The sequence below is a fragment of the Rhyacophila brunnea genome, unplaced genomic scaffold (assembly GCF_057557595.1).
Source record: "Rhyacophila brunnea isolate RB1 unplaced genomic scaffold, BYU_Rbru_1.0 scaffold_24, whole genome shotgun sequence".
Classification (NCBI taxonomy): Eukaryota; Metazoa; Arthropoda; class Insecta; order Trichoptera; family Rhyacophilidae; genus Rhyacophila; species Rhyacophila brunnea.
Window position 1 is genome coordinate 20,438,818 of NW_028232904.1, and position 17,522 is coordinate 20,456,339.

Here is a 17,522-nt window from a genome sequence, read left to right on the forward strand (position 1 = left end):
ACTGATCCAGATTCCAGTGTTGCTATCTTTATATCACCAAGCAGTGTTGCCATATTTTGAAAGTGGAATTATAGTACAGTGCCTTCAAAATTATAGTATTTCGGCAAAAAGTATAGTACGCGTTGAGTGACCAATAATTTTCTGCATTTTCAAAAAATTATACATGAAGGGTAATTAACGTTTTGTTTTTTTAGACAAAATTCAAATGTTGAGTCAGTGGTTTCCAAACTTTATGTTACTACGCCTCCCTTTAAAAAAATCTAATCTAGGTGCCTCCCCCCCCCCCTTATTTCATTAAATAACACCTTTATAAATAGTCAACAATGTACCTACCTACTTACGAATACAAAAATGAAAAAAAAATAAACAAGGTTTTACTACTTACATTACATTCATTTCTGATGAATGTGCTTGTTTATTAGCACAATCAATTTCAATAGTAGTCAATCCAAATTCATCTTCGTTCATTGACAAATGGATTCTATCATGGACCCTACATTCCGAAGCGGACCCCCCCGGGCCAGGAATTTTCAGCCATAATATTTAATAGTTCCGAAGCAAAGCAGCGCCGCAGACAACTTTTTTTTGCCATTAATAAAATAATGTGAAAAGTGCATTAGCAAACTAACCAAGAACTCTGGTATAGAAATCATTTAAAAATAATGGAGACATGGCGAACTTTTTTTTGTCATTTTGATTTCCAAATCTCCAATTTTTTATTAATGCCCTCACTTTTTGTTTTAAATCAGTGAATGCATTAGTGGTCCTTGGATTGATTTATTCACTTAATTTTTTTAAAATTTCAACCAAATAGACATGTTTAACAACAAAATTATCGTTCCTAAACAAATTTGCCTCAAATTTCAACATTATGATTAATTTGACCCTTTTATTTCATTTTTTTACGAGATAGCCATTGCGCTTCACAATAGCATAGAAGTGAGCGATTATATAATTAGTCTCCATATTTGCAGAAAGGTTTGGAAACAACCTTTTATAGAACTGTTTTTTTGTGTAGTTTATAACAAGCGGCCGTTTTATAAACTATGCATTTGCAAACTGCAGACTTGTGGCTACATTAATTGTATTAATTTTTCGCGCCTCCCTTTGCAACATTCCGCGCCTCCCAGTTTGGAAATCACTGTGTTAAGTAATTAACGTCACCTTTTTTAGACATGCGGATTATTTATTTCTTTTGCTTCTCAAGGATTATTTTGGCGATGTTTTTCTTCTATTGGCAACTTTTTTTCCGATTTCTCAAAATTATAGTATTTTGGGCGTACTATACCTGTTTTATATCGTACATAGTACGCAGATGAAAATTATAGTACAAATACTATAATTATAGTACGGTTGGAAACACTGCACCATTCTAGAGTAAAAAATAATTGCGAGTTCAGTACTTACCCGTGTTATGGGAATTCACCGTCTTCGAGCTGCACTAGAAAACTTGGGATGCCCCGTACGGAATTATTGCTTTGCCGTAATCTATTTTCACATTGCTGCAGAATTCATAATATAAAATGGACGTTCTACAGAATTGGCCTTGAGAATTGAAAATATGATTTTTTAACATGTGGTCCATAAAATCTGGTCTACTAGTTAATATAAAAAGGTCGTGTGAAAGTTGTTTGTGTCAATAAATTTGCTCTATGACTGATCAGACTCATATTTCACACTTATTTCATCAGGGCTGTCGAAGACATAAATCATAAATAATTATAATTTTAAATTTTTATTTATAATATGTATTATTTAAGTTTTGTGCATCTAATGCTGGGTCCACACTGGCAACAAGTTAAGTTGCTGGCAACCTCGTTAGATTTTACGATAATTATGATGATTATCGTAAAATTTCTTAAGCAATTATGGTAAGTATCGTAAAATTTAATGAGGTTGCCAGCAACTTGTTGCCAGTGTGGAAATGGCTTAATATCCACTGTGGTTCACGTAGGTGGCATGGACCTGGGGTTAACTAATTCAGGAAGTCAACACCCATGATAGAATTTTTTCCAGTTTTGGTTGCATTATACCTATTCCAAAACTCTTCTTTAAAATTCGTTTCCGATTTTATAAATGGAAATTTCTCGGTGTACATAGTAAACAAACCTACGAATAAAAAAAGACAAGAAGGAACATACTGATTCATCGCAGTAAAATCTGGCAATCAAATTCGCCATTTTGAAAAGCGACGATTTTGCGTAAACAAATATCACGTGGTCTGTACGTATGCGGAAAACTTCGAATGTGTTTGTAATTTTGTGTATTTTATGTTTGTGTATCACGCATTGTCGGCCATATTTGCCGGCCTTTCTGATTGCCGTGATTTGTACACATCTTCCTTCCTGTCTTTTATTATTCGTAGAAACAAACAGTATTTTTTATTAGTTATATGAAGTTGGCATTGAATTTGTTATAAAATAATACACAATTAAAAGATTTTGAAATAGAAAAAAACACATTTCCAAGCTTTCAGCCGTGCTCACTCATGCATGTCATTCGTCATTTAGATAAGTATATACACATTTTGATGTTATCTTTGCAAAGTGCGAATGTAATGTTTTCAAATAATTGATATGGATTAATTATACCATCGTATTATTTTCTCGAAATCATAAACATACTATAATAGTATTTGAGTATCAACCTATGTTCAATTTGAATTGGGTTATAATACTAATATACCCGTATATATATCAATAGTATGTTTGCTACAAAATCCACCAAAGTTATCAGTACGTACTTGCACAGGTTTGATTAAAAACTATAATGAAATTAACATTTTAAAAATATTAATGCTTAATATTATTTTGACAGCCCTGTTTTCTGATCGGCTTCATCTCGCAGGTGTTCATAAAATAATAATAATGCTCCGCGGCGGCAGACAATATCAGTAATAATAATAATGTTTCTTGAAATAAAATCTCCGATGATTAGTGATTTTTGCGAAAAGATCGATTTAAATTAACGTAGTTACGACGCCGAGGTCCTTTTTATACTGAATTATATTTGAATGTCGGGCTCTTCAGCGGCCTCTTAAGGAATAATCGTCAACTTAACCCTTTGGCTATTGTACGGAATAACGATACGCTACGGCCTACGCCAATCGATGTATGAAGCTTCTCTATGCAACATAGAAAAATAATGAATCATTTCAGCGTATGGGCATGTAGGGCTTATACAATTTATATCAAAAATACGACTTGGTAGTTAAAGGCTTAAAATAGTATACGATCACTTCGTTATAGTTTTTACGATCTGCTATCACTTAAACAGTAAAAAATAATGATTCATATTATAACACAGCATAATAATTATTAATGATTTGCTGTATTTTTTGCCTAACAACGATATTATGTAGCTTACTGATTGTTTATCTTTTTACACAAACTGCAACACCGCATGCAACTCTAGTGACGTTGATATGCCTAAAAAATGTGTGCATTTTTTTAACAGTCTTGAGATAATAGCATGGGAAAAATGACTCTGTTTTGTACAGAATACAAGAAGAAACACCGCTAGATTAAAAACTCAGGTTAAATGGACGAGGCTCAAAAACAGCAGTTAATAAAATTGAGAAAAAGCTCCAATTTCTGCTAATATTTAACTACCTACCTATCTATTTCACCCTAATATTTCTCATTGTAGAAGGAAACAAGCCCCAATATTCGATATTTGCCCGGTGACATTACAAGTAGGTACGTTTATGCATCAAGAATTCATATCAAAAGATACGCATCTCAACTGGTCACAATATGACGTTTATAGAAATATAATCAAAGAAAATAAATGAAGATAGGTACCGACCTACATTTTTTACTAAATTGGGATATGAGGAATATGAGTAGGTACATATCTAGTGTGAACAATAATATTCACTTCATTTTCAAGAACACGAGAAAAATGATACTTTTTCTAGATTGCGACATTTGCGTTTCATACAAAGCACATAGGTACCTAGGTAGGAGTAGAAGAGTTAATTAGCACGTTTTATGCCTTTTTCGCTCTCAAGCGTGACTTCAAAAATATTACCAACTGATCGGTACGAAACAAAAATTTGACGTTATCTGCTTTCTTATATTATATTTTATGATAAACTCAAACAACATTCATGCCGAAGAGACTACTCTTAAATGGTTCCATGAATAAACAGAACATTAAGAAATAAAACGGTGACAAAACAGAGCAGCGATAAACAGAACTATGACATTTCAAGAGAAATATAACATTTAATATTTAAAATTGTCGTAGGTGTATAGATTTTTAATAACACAGGTTTTCAATACGCCGTAAAAAATCAAATTAAATATGGGTACTTATATTATAATATAGGTAACTATCCTATTCATACATACCTATACTGCATTCCTAATCGCTGAAAAGCCTCAATTAAACGGGACTCAATTCGGTGCTGTCGGCAAGTTAGGTACCTAGGTACCTATTTCTCGTCTTAATCAATCTAATATTATATTTAAAGCTGACTGGAAGAACGAAATAATGAGTTTAATAATTCTGTAAAGATAAAAAAAACAGGAAGATCGCCTCTCTTCTAATTATAGCAAGGAATTAATCATTTTGAGGCTGCTGTTGAGAGATGTCCCAATACTACAAATTGTTATAAAGGTTTTCGCAACGCCATTTTTGCATTGTACCTACCTAGTCACCCAAGCATTTCGAACCTATAAGATACCTAGACGAGATAATATAGCTTGCCAACGATTACTATTAACCAATGCCCATACAGGTCACATTGAAATTAAAAAAATGTATGATAGGTACCTACCTACCATTAGTAATCGAGTGGCAATAGTCGTGCATGATTATCATTTTTGAGGTTTTTTAGCCGAATATTTATAATATGTACATATTTCTTTTATAAGTATTTAATTAATATATAGATAGGGTAGGGTTAAGTTGGACTGCCTTTGTTCGTACCTTTGTTCTGAGTAAACCAGACACTGGTCCTCGCTGTCCTACAAGGCAAGTGGATGCGTAATATAGATCTAAAACAGATCATTAGCCTCTCCCTTACCGAGACCGTCTGTGCATGGTGCCAGCACCACATCCTCCTAGAGGTGACCCTGGTATCGCAGGACACAGCGGATCTAGACTGGGAAGTCAAGGTATTGGGCAGCAGCAATTACCAGTACTGATGTAAGGTGGAGAGGATGGACTTCGGTACAGCTTACATTTAGATAACTGAAGGCATGGTCGCAACGGCTTCAATGGCTTTGACACTGCGATGTGGAAAGCAACGGGAAACTACCACATTAACTATATTCCTAGTAACCATCATGGCTGGAAAATCAAATTGCATGGCCCTCAGTCCCCGGCAGGCCTTAAATGGCCAAGAAAACCTTAATTGGGTGCTAAGAATCACCGGGCCGGCTATGAAGATTGCGACCTGGAATGTGCGATCCAGCGCTCGAAATGGACAGGAACGCACCGGAGCGCCGTTGTGGTTCGTGGAATTCCAAAATATAGCGTTCCGGCTCGTGGATTCATTTAAAATTGCGTTGCGGTTCGTTAGATTGAGATATTTATGTGTGAATGTATCTTTTAAAGTTTTTCTCAAAATTAAAAATTAACGAAGTTATGTCATGCCGGGCGTGCAAGGGTTAAAAATAAAATTTATGACATCCCTAAATTTCTTTCAATTTTCTTTTTTGTGTCGATACATCCGTGTCTAAATGCATTGTCTAAGCACTCCAAATAATTGCATACTTACATAAAAAAAGTAACTACAGCTGCAAGTTACAAAAGAATTGTGCCTTTGCTGACATTGTTTGAAAACCTTTTGTACTTAAATAACTTAAATTCAATAAAAAATAAAGTTGGCACCTACATATTTGTATAATAATTTCTAAAGTATGAAACATCTCAGTACAGTCTCGCTTTTACCTTTGACTGGTATGCATTGCGAATTTACTTACCTACTAATTTATTACTTATATTTTATTGTGAGTGATAAAACTTATTTATTTTCATCGCCATCTAATCGCCGTGTTAATTTTATACCCACGTCTATATTTGCGGGCAAAATTTTCGGTGGTAAAATTAATATGATAAAGTTTGGTAATTTAAATCGTACAATTCCGATAAAATCTACTTATTAGTGATAATCGCTTGTTTTTTAAAACATTTTGTATTATTTAATTTTGTTCTCTTAAAATTTGGTTAAAAATCTCAGCAGGCGATACCTTTCTATATATTACATATAAGTATATTTTTTGTCGTTGGTATCCAAACTGATTTAACATATAATGCTGTTGACCAGTGGCCACAAGCAGAATTTTTTCGTTTTGAAAATGATAAATATGAGTGGTAGTAGGTACTTCGTGTAAATCTGCTAAAACATTAAGAATTCACTCCGATAAGCATTTAAGATCGACAATACAGTTGAAACAGGGTTTTCTGATTCAATGTCATTTCGACAATTGACTCGACGTGTTAAAAAATATTTATGACGTGTCGTAAACCCTTATTTTTACAGTGAATAATAAATAAATGCACCATTATGCCATTTTCCTACAAAAATGTTTTTGGTATGAAACTATTGAATAGCCTACCGTAATTAGTTTATTTTTAAGGGACGTTTCTATTGTGTTATAATTACATACGTTGTAACTTGCTACTTTAAAAATAATAGAAATAATAGATACCTACTATGTAGAGAACTTTTAGTTAATTTTTGTTGTAAATTTGTTTTAAAAAAAAAGGAATATCCTCCAATAAAATTTTATTACTATCATAATAATAAATTATTGTTCTGTATTATCATTATTCATCACCGTGGCAATAATAATGACTATAATGAGACTAGGTAAGGACAAACATCACAAATTGAATCGTTTAGTTTAAAATACACTCACAAATTAGGTAGGTAAGTGTTCAGTGCGGACAACAAATAATTTTAGATGGTAGTCATAGATTAAATAAATACGGTGGTAAGTTCTTTAATCTGAGGTGGTAAGTGTACGTATATTACAATAATGGTAACCAAAGCATCATCATTGTAACATATAGGTCATGGTCTCCACAACGAGGGGCTGAGAGGGCTCTAGCCTGGGAGCCCGTGCTCAGGAGGAGCCCGGTGAGGCGAATCGACCAGATAAGTGAGATAAACACACATCACAAATTTGCTTTAATAGTAAAAAAAAGAATTTTCTTACAATACTATTATTTATAGTTATGTGGTTATACGAAACAATTCTTAATTGTTTATCAATACTGGACATCTCCATAATTCGTATGAATGTTTTAAAATATACAATAAAACACTAAATATACAGATTATTGTTACCCCGTACATACTGCCTTTATTCTTAGCGATAAGAAGGGGGCCCCACCAAAGATCCTAGCCTGGGGGCCAGCTTCACGATGTGGGGCCTATGGTATAGGTATATACATACACTACAATATTAGTCCTTATAATGTTGAATATAGGTAGGTACCTACACCTACTGATTAATGACAATTTTATATTATTCTATAGGATTCGTGTTTAGCAACTCGAGTTGCACCTTCCGTCATGTTTTATCTTATATAATTAATGATACTTCTTCTTCTACCCTGTCATGTCCTAATATTGGGGCATAGGGCAAGCATTGGCGCCACTTCCCTCGGTCCATCGCCATGCGCCTCCCGCCATGTCAGACCTGCAGCAAATAGGTCGCTTTTGTAGCACCGCTGCAGGGTGAGGGAGAGGCGGCCACGGCGATGGAACCCTTGAGGCTGTGCCACAAGGGTACGAAGTGCCGCACTCTTTGGCGGCATCCGGAATACGTGTCCCAGCCACGTAAATCGTCTCTTCGTGATAACTTTAATCACCGAAGGCTGCTGTGATCACGAACTCGGGTATTTGTAACGCGGTCGTACCAATGTACCCCTAAGATTCGGCGGAGACATCGATTCTCAAAGCTCAAAAGCCGATAATTAATGATACACCATTGGTAATTTAAAATGCTATAATTACGTAGTTTGGTGATGATGGCTTGAAGCTTTTCTTAGAAGTAGGTATGGCCTAATGGCCCTTATGGTGGAGAAGGTTCAAAAGAAATCTTTGAGGATCCTTTGTTTGAAGCTGTGTGGATGCCATCCATGGCTTTATCCGATTGATTTATCTTAAGAACGCTTATACACTGTGTTCAACCAAATTGCTTCGGATATTGGTATATTCCTCCTGCGTGAGAATGAGTTTATGTGAACGATTTATTATAATTATAATACTTATAATTCTTTGTTTTATAACTTCTTAAATAATTAAATGGCGTAGTTAGCTCTATCGGTGTACAGATATGTACTGTATAAATTTTGTATTTACTCGTCTCTGTATAGGTACTTACTATTTTTTCTAATAGTTGCTGCATCTATTTCTTTATTTTTAAACACTATTTTAATACTATTTCTTTGATTTTTTTAAAAATATTCTGTGCTCGTCTTGAATCTATAATCTGTAAAATTTGTTATATGTAAACTAATTTTTAATTTGAATCTTTATGGTAGGTATGTGGATATGTTGTTTTTTAAGTTTAATTAATTAACAAACTGAACTATCCCAAATGAGACAGTAATATAAGTTATAAGCAGTGACGAGTGGTGGTAGAAGTAACATGCCTGCTGATTGTGGGTGGTAGATAAAGTAAGAGTAAAGAATAATACAATTCTTGACGGTATACTTTGTTGAGACGAGGTTCTTTCGCCTGCGGCGCTGACAATCCTTGCCCACTTGCTCAATATACATCCACGTAAGAAGTTCAAAGTTTATTGTTGCATTTATACATCCAACGTACGTACGTATGTAAAGAAAAAAATAAGCATACCGTTTTTTCGGAAAATTATAGAGCGTTCCTGTTCGTGAAATTTTCCATTTCGAGCACTGGTGCGATCTATGTTTAAAAGTGGAAAATTGCAAAACGTTGTAAGAAATCAAATATACTATATTATATTAATTCACAATCGTTACAGAAATAGCGTAACATCTACCAAAACTTATCCAGGTACTGACATCTCAACTGACCACAATCCTGTTGTAGCTACAGTAAAAATTAGATTAAAAAGATTACTGAGGGAACCACGCGCAACCCAACGTGTTGACATTAATCAACTGAAGGATCCCGAAGTCAAACAACAAGTAAAAAGTGCACTGAACAAAGATATAGAACAAATAAAAACTTCAGTCATTACATCCTATGACATAACAGACAAGTGGGACAGGATAAAAGATGTGTTGTCCTCCATATCTAATAATCAATTAGAATATAAAAGAGCAGCTAAGAAGCAAAAATGGATGATAGATGAGATTCTGTCTTTAATGGACGAAAGAAGAAAATGGAAAAATAAAAATGAAACTCAATATAGGAGAATTCATAATACCATAAAAAGTAAAATTCGTACAGCTAAAGAAGAATGGATGTCCGATCAATGCAAAGAAATTGAAAATCTCCAACGAAAATGCGATTCCTTTAATATGCACAAGAAGATAAAGGAAACATTGGGAATTACGAAAGGAACCTCATCAACTATCTTGAAAGACGAAGATGGGCGTATTATATTAGATATAGAAAAGAAGCTGACTTGTTGGAAGACATATTATATTGAAAATCTGTTTGATGATGATAGGGGACCTATTCGCTATACTTTTAATGAATGTGAACAAGCCCCATGCATAAATAGGGCAGAAATAATAAACGCAATACGAAATGATAAAATTATTAGAAGAAGATCAATTAGAAATTCTCGTTGATTTGTTTAATAAAATTTACGAAACGGGCATAATTCCCGATGATTGGTTGAAATCGACATTCATCACTCTACCAAAAAAGGCGAATGCAAAGGAGTGCAGCGAGTTTAGAACAACAAGTTTGATGAGCCACGTGTTAAAAGTTTTATTAAAAATCATCCATAATAGGATTTTTCGAAAATGCGAAGAAGACATGGATGACACACAATTTGGCTTCAGAAGTGGTTTGAGCACTCGCGAAGCACTTTTCAGCTTGAATGTTCTAGTGCAAAGATGCCTAGATGTTAATGTTGATGTTTATATCTGTTTCATCGATTACGAGAAAGCATTCGATACTGTTAGGCATCCTAAACTTCTCGAACTCTTACAGGAGAAAGGCATCGATGCAAGAGACATTCAACTGATAGCTAACTTATATTGGAATCAAACAGCGAATATAAAGATTGAAAACGAAATCAGTGGAGAGGTAAAAATTCGTCGCGGTGTAAGACAGGGGTGTATATTGTCACCTTTGCTATTTAACATGTACTCGGAAGCTATTTTCAAGGAAGCCTTACAAGGTGAATCGGTGGGTATTATGGTTAATGGCAAACATATTAACAATATACGATATGCCGATGATATTGTGCTGATTGCTGATAGTTTAAAGAGTTTACATCAACTGGTAGAAAAGGTTAATGAGGTCAGTAATTCGTATGGTTTAAAAATGAACCTCAAGAAAACAAAACTATTACTAGTATCAAAAACAGCGACACCAGACACCAACACAAATTTTGTCATTAACAGCAAACCAATCGAACGTGTGACCCATTATAAATATTTAGATAAGTACATGGGTCAATGAGAAATGGGACCAGTCTCAGGAAATAAAAACTAGAATTGAGATCGCAAAGAGCGCCTTTCTCAAAATGAGACGCCTCCTTAGCAATCGAGATCTTAACCTAGGTCTGAGACTGCGTATGGTACGTTGTTATATGCTCTTAATTCTTTTCTATGGTATGGAAGTATGGACGCTAAACCAAGAGATGTCACGGAGACTTGAAGCTTTCGAGATGTGGCTGTATGGACGCATCCTCTAAATTCCTTGGACTGACCGTGTGACAAATGTTGAAGTTCTCAATCGAATGGGGAAGGACTGAGAAGTTCTACGTAGTATCAAAACCAGGAAACTACAATACCTCGGCCACATTATGAGAGGACAAAAATACAGCATTCCCCAACTTGTCATTCAAGGAAAGATCAATGGGAAGCGTAGCAGAGAACGGCGCCGCATTTCGTGGCTTAAGAACCTCCGTGATTGGTATGAGTGCAGCTCTACCGAACTGTTCCGGGTAGCAGACGACAAAGATAAGATCGCCTTGATGGTGGCTGACCTCCACTAGGGGATGGCACAATAAGAAGAATAGATAGGGTGACTTTTATGTATAAATTGGCCATAATATAGTAGTTGGCCGTTTCAACTTTTGGTTGATAAAATAAAGTGTCAGTCATTATTTTATTACGTCTGTTGATATGTATAGCTTGGTCTCCATTTTCACACAGAACAACTTGAATCAAAATTATTCCCTGTGATTTTTTTTAGAAAAGTTATTGGTGAAGAAAAATACAAAAACTTTTAAAATGATAAACACCAGAAAGGCGGTGAAGAAACCCCCAAAATTTATAACTTGTTTCAATATTGTGGAGTCATTTTAAAACATCAGAATATGAAAAGACCAGAGCAGCATTAAATTTCACTGCCATAAGGTAACAGCTTCTACTGTGCAAATACACAATAATATTGATGTACCAGCGCTCGAAATGGAAAAGTTTACGAACCGGAGCGCTCGATAGTTTTCTAAAGATATTTACACAGTTATCAAATTTTATGTGTATTTCATAAAAATAAGTGTGTTAGATTTTCTATTATATGGCCTATCTAGCTCAGACGGTCAAATTATTTTTTCCACGAGACGGAGCGATAACTTTACCGATTTAACGAACAGGAACGGCGCTCCGGTCCATTTCGAGCCCTGTGATGTACCTACTACCTATGTAGGTATTCAACAGTTTTAAGAACGCTAAATGATATAGAACCACAGTCTAATCACGAACCGACAATCATACATAATATTATTATCTCGGCAAGATGACATTGAACCATCCACATCTGTTTATTTGATTCACTGTGGCGCAGTTGAAAAACTTTGTATTCCGGCTAAAAAACCTACTAGAAAATGGAAGAAAAAAATTAAAAACTTCTTTTTGCAATAGTTAAACGTTAACAACAGTTGTTATTGGAATAGGTACGAGTAGGCACCTAATTCGGAAAATATTATTCTATGCAGATGATACATAATATGAATTATCGATATTAATGATATTATAATAATTATATAGTACAGCAAGTATAGTGAACACAAAAATATTGCTCCAGTATTAGAAGATTGGTTTTGTGTCTTGCACTATGTGGTGCCAGATAATATCTCAGATGGTATTTCAGATAAATCCGGCATTCATAAGAGAAACAAGGACGATTCTGAAATGATGGTTACAGAGAAATACTGAAACCTTGTTTTCTTATTATTTTATGTTTTTTTTTTAAATTTCAATAAACCTTTTTTTATAAATACATGTGTACCTACGTTATTTAATTTTACTGAAATCTTCATGATTATACCATTTGCAGCCATATATAAGCATATATTTCGTCACCTAAATGCGCGAAATTGTAACTCCACTTTTGGTCTAATGCTGACCACACACCAAAGCGAATATTCGCCAATCAAGCTCGTATTGGCTTACGGTACAGAGCACGCTTGCGCGACCGCCTTGCGTCATGAGTGCGAATTTGCAGCGAATAATCGCTGCGATTTTCGGGAACTCTGTCGACAGCGAATTATTCGTGGCGGACAGATTCGCCAAGGGAATTAGTAAAATCAAAATGGCGACGATTGAAAAGCTGATAGAGTTGGTCTGGAAATATCGAATCCTTTGCGACTTGTCTGAAAAGGACTTTAAAAATATAAGAAAGAAAGATAAAATATGGGATGAAATTGGCAGCGAAATCGGTGAAAGTGGTAAGGATGTGGGTCTAGGACGATTTGGCACCGCGAACTGGCCTCCGCCGATTGGCCTCCGGTAATTGGCCGCCGGTACAATCGGGCGCCGGCCCAATTGGACGCCGACCCAATTCGACGCCGACCCAATTGGCCTCCGAGAGGATTGGACGCCGCACAGTTGAATTAAATGCGCAAAGGAATAGACGTACGTTACGATTTGTTGGAGTAAATAAGCAAGTCAGTTTAATATGCTTCTATCTTCTCAGTAGTTGTAGCTTATACATTTTGCGCTTGACACATTTTTAATATAGATTGAGAATAATTATTATGCCTTATGATGTTTATTAAAAGAAAATAATTCTTGCCTCGCTAAAACTTAAAGATGTGCATAATCAATTAATTTATTGTCTATACATGGGTACTTATTTATATTTACAACAAATATTAAAAATAATGTTAGATGTTAGAATGAAAATTACATTATATTTCAGCGTTTTATCGACTTAATATTATAATAAAGCGTAAACATGTATATTATTATGCATAAATGCGTATTTTAAGATAGTATGAAATTACAAACAAAATATTAAGTAAGTTATCTGCTAAGTATAAATGTTTCAGTAGTTTGATTGATAAACTACTTAGGTACTGGGTGCCGGACGAAATCCCGAAGGCCGAAATCCCGAATGCTGAAATCCCGAATGGCCGAAATCCCGAAAAATAAAAAAATACAAACATCAATAATTGCGCAATTTTTGCAAGAGAGACAAAAGCCCATTTTTTGTGGAAATATAAAAAAATGTAAAATACAAACATCAATAATTGCGCAATCGTGAGCGCAATTTTTGTAAGAGAGAGAAATCCCATTTTATCGGAAAATGGGGTTTTCCGATTGCGCAATTTTTTCCAGGAGAGACCATTTTGTAGAACGAATGGATTGCGATTGCGCAATTATCGATGTTTGTATTTTTTATTTTTCGGGATTTCGTCCGGCACCCAGTACCTAAGTAGTTTATCAATCAAACTACTGAAACATTTATACTTAACAGATAACTTACTTAATATTTTGTTTGTAAATTCATACCATCTTAAAATACGCATTTATTCATAATAATATACATGTTTAAGCTTTATTATAATATTAAGTCAATAAAACGCTGAAATATAATGTAATTTTCATTCTAACATCTAACATTATTTTTAATATTTGTTGTAAATATAAATAAGTACCCATGTATAGACAATAAATTAATTGATTATGCACATCTTTAAGTTTTAGCGAGGCAAGAATTATTTTCTTTTAATAAACATCATAAGGCATAATAATTATTCTCAATCTATATTAAAAATGTGTCAAGCGCGAAATGTATAAGGTACAACTACTGAGAAGATAGAAGCATATTAAACTGACTTGCTTATTTACTCCAACAAATCGTAACGTACGTCTATTCCTTTGCGCATTTAATTCAACTGTGCGGCGTCCAATCCTCTCGGAGGCCAATTGGGTCGGCGTCCAATTGTACCGGCGGCCAATTACCGGAGGCCAATCGGCAGAGGCCAGTTCGCGGTGCCAAATCGTCCCATTCCCTAAGGATGTCGTCATAATAAGTAAAAAAAGAGTATAAAACGTAAAAATATTTCCTGTAGGAAAAGCACATTATTCATTCCTTGTATCTCAGAAGCTGTTATTTGTTAGTATTCATACCTTGTAACTCCAGTAAAGTCATACAAAAAAGTCCATCCGTGTTGTCTTAATGTGTCAAACTCGATCATTGTTTCTACTTTACATCAATTTTAATTAATCATGGCCCAAGAAAGCAGAAATCAGTAAGTTTGGTTGTATATTTAATTATGCCAATGTATAATTTAGACCAGTGGTCCTCAGAAAGTTTTCTGGTGGTCCGCGATTTTTTGGGGTCCAAATGCTTATGCTAAAAATTTCAATAAAAACCTGTGTAACTGTAAGTGTTTGAGCATTGTGTTTTTGTTCTTAAAATAGATTAATGGTTTGACGTGACGAAATTAACTGCTATCATACGTTATTATATATATATATATATATATATATATATATATGTTTTCCTTATACGTTAGCGGTGCGTAATACGTTTCTAATAATTTCAGTAGTCCGCAGCTGTAAAGAGGTTAAGAAACATTGATTTTGACCATTTTAAGGGACAAATGAAGATTTTAAACATAGTATGGGAGTTTAAGTCAGAAATTTGAATAGGTACCTGAATTGAAAACTATTTCAGTCAAACAAATAATTTAGCAGGACTAAAATACCTTGATCAGCAAGAAAAGAAAAAATACTTACGCCAGAAGTGAAAAGGAATCTGACAAAATTACTGAAAAATATGTGTTTACAATAGACCTACAATGCGTTTTGTTATATCCAAAATCTAATGTGTCCAGCGCATATTTTAAAACAAAACTTGCCATTCATAATTTTACTCTCTACAACCAAAAACGATTAATGGCATTGCAATGTTTTGATTGAAGTCGAAAGTGGGCGTACTGCAAATTAGCTTTCCAGTGTAATATGACAAAAATGTATTCTTCCTCTTCTGCCTCTTTCTGACGACTATAAAACCACTATTCTCTATAGTGATGGAGCAGAAAAAAAAACCAGGAAAAAATGTAGTACTCACCAATGCTTTATTAAATTAATATTGCAATGCCACGTAATATCACCACTGTACAATAAAAAGAGGAGAAGGACCACACTCAAATTGAGGTTGATCTATTCGCTCTGTAATTGAACTGGGGTTGAGAAATTAAAAAAAAAACATGTTCATGCTGATTATGTAACTGCGTTTAAAGAAGCCAGGAAATACCTAAGCCATACCATGTCACATCATTTTAATAAAAACAATATTGGTGTTAAATTTTACAAATCCAGGAGGAAAACTAATGACTTATATTCGAGCACTGCAATATAATGGATGTAATAAATGGAAATATTAACTTCAAACTGCGTTTTAGTGATGTATAGCAAGAGCTCCCTGTACGAATAAATTAAAGTACTATTATGCAACCAAAATTCTTTGACAGCCTCCCTCAACTATATCAAGAAAGGCATGAAATAAAATAAAATAAGTAATATTACCTTCAGTTGTTGAAAACAAGTATGGTGGCTGATTATCACTAATTTTACAATAATCTGCCATTTGAAAGCTAACTTGAAAATTAAAATGAATTAAGTAAATATTATTTCGTTCATTTATGCGATTTAATTTAATTTTCCAACATAATGTAAACAAGCAATAGGTACTGTAAAACTTGGTGCTGTTTATTTAAATTCAAATATTGTAATTCCTAGCTCAAATCTCAAAAAAACAAAAGCAAAACATGTAACTCCTCTATCTTACATATTATATAATATTTTGTAAAAATGACCAGATTTACTCATTTATAACATTAAAATACTAATAGTGTTTTTCAAAATTTTCCTAAACCAGTCCGTTTTATTTTAAAACAGTTTTTTCTTCCTTCTGTAAAGTTGGTCAATACATGGTCAATACGGAGTTACAAGTTCCGTGCATTTAGTTGATGAAATGTCATTACAATAATTATCTTTTGAAGAAAATATCTTTGTATAAAAATACATTGCATTTTTCAAAAATATGCATACCAACCTAATTATTGTATTTTAACTTATTTATTTTTTATTACGGATCATAAGTTAAAAAACAGTAGGTAAGTATAATTATTATTTACTGCTTTTTCCTTATGAAACTAACATTGATCCATTCAAAATCATAATTAAAAAGACAAATGTTAAGTTTTATAATGAATGTTTTTGTAATTTTGACACTTTTTTGTAATCAAAATATTAGTTTTTAAGTAATCTATTATAAACCGAAATATTTAGCGAGCATACACAGTTTTGGATATTTTGCGAGACTCTTTTGACTGGACCTTCCAAACGGATGCGGTTGTTTTTGTTCGGGAAATTTTGACGGGGTACTTAGTGAAAATGGAAAAATGCGAATTTTTCGCGTAATTTAAATGGAAAAACAATAAAAATTATATGAAAAATCATTTAATTAAATTACTCAAAGGTGTGCATTTAAAAAATGTGGGAAAAAAATATTTGGTATTAAAACTTGACGGCCACTCAAAATCAAATTTCTGGCTTAATATAAGAGATAAAAATTTGAAAAATCGTTTTATACATAATATACATAATCGCATGCATCTAACAAAAAAAATTATGGCAAATTTAATGGTTCAAGTATCAAGTCACTAAATTTAAAAAAAATAATATTTCTCACGATATAATCAGCTCTAAGCGCTTGGCCGTAGTCATGGGGCGTCTTCGACGCGGAATAGGCGCGGGGACGGGCACGGGTAGAGTGTCCGTAGTAGCCCGCGCGCGTCCAGTCGTGTTCAGCGTCAAATCAGGGATAGGAAACCATAAACACAGAAAAGCTTTTACTGGAAAACTCCTATTTGAAATGGCAAAACTTTGCAGCAAAATATGGGGCCAATGAAATCAATATGGAAAGCACTAATTTAACAGAAGAATTTTATAACTTATACAAGAAACTGCGGGAACAACCAGACAAGTTTTTCGAAAAAGAGTAACATGAGAAAATATTTGATTAAGTATATTCTAATTGATCTAAGTTTTTTCTATTCCTTTTGAGTCATTTTTTGCGATCCGACTATCGCCTTTTGGCATCTTCAAATACCACCAATGGTGAATACACACTGTCATCTGATACAGTTAATTC